Here is a 1,006-nt window from a genome sequence, read left to right as displayed (position 1 = left end):
TTTTTTTTTTTTGAGACGAAGTTTCACTCTTGTTACCCAGGCTGGAGGGCAATGGCACGATCTTGGCTCACCGCAACCTCCGCCTCCTGGATTCAAGCAATTCTCCTGCCTCAGCCTCCCGAGTAGCTGGGACTACAGGCACGCGCCACCATGCCCAGCTAATTTTTGTGTTTTTAGTAGAGATGGGGTTTCACCATGTTGACCAGGATGGTCTCGATGTCTTGACCTCGTGATCCACCTGCCTCGGCCTCCCAAAGTGCCGGGATTATAGGCATGAGCCACCGTGCCCAGCCCTGGAAGAATCTTTTTTTTCTATCTTCCCCTCCATCCATCTTCACTGATATATAAAAAAGAAAAAGTGGGGAGAGAATACAGGAATAAGGAAAAAAAACAGTTAACAATGGTTATCTCTGGATGTGATTGGGGGCATTTTTGTTTTTGGTTTTCTTTTTAAAATAGAGTTTTACTCTTTCACCCAGGCTGGAGTGAAGTGGCACAGTTTTGACTTACTGCACCCTCCAGCCCCCTGGGTTCAAGCAGTTCTCCTGTCTCAGCCTCCGGAGTAGCTGGGATTATAGGCGTCCACCACCACACCCAGCCAATTTTTGTGGTTTTTTTTGTTTGTTTGTTTTTCAGTAGAGACAGGGTTTCACCATGTTGGCCTGGCTGGTCTTGAACTCCTGACCTCAGGTGATCCACCCACCTAAGCCTCCCAAAATGCTAGGATCACAGGTGTGAGCCACTGCACTCCACCATAGAGGGCATTTTTGCTTTGTGAATTAGGGTTCTCCAGAGAAATGTAATACACATACATACATACTTGCAGAGAGAGTGTGTGATTTATTTTTAGAAATTTGCTCACAAAATTTTGGAGGATTGGTGAGTCCAAAGTCTGAAAGGAGAGCCCGACAGGCTGGAGACATAGGAAAGAATTGAAGTTCAAGTCCAAAGATGGTGCACTGAAAAATTCTGACGAGAACAAAAGGGAGAACAGCCTTTTGTTCAA

This window comes from Sapajus apella, unplaced genomic scaffold, assembly GCF_009761245.1.
Source record: "Sapajus apella isolate SASKATOON/1434 unplaced genomic scaffold, GSC_monkey_1.0 scaffold216, whole genome shotgun sequence".
NCBI lineage: Eukaryota > Metazoa > Chordata > Mammalia > Primates > Cebidae > Sapajus > Sapajus apella.
Note: the sequence above shows the minus strand (reverse complement) of the source record.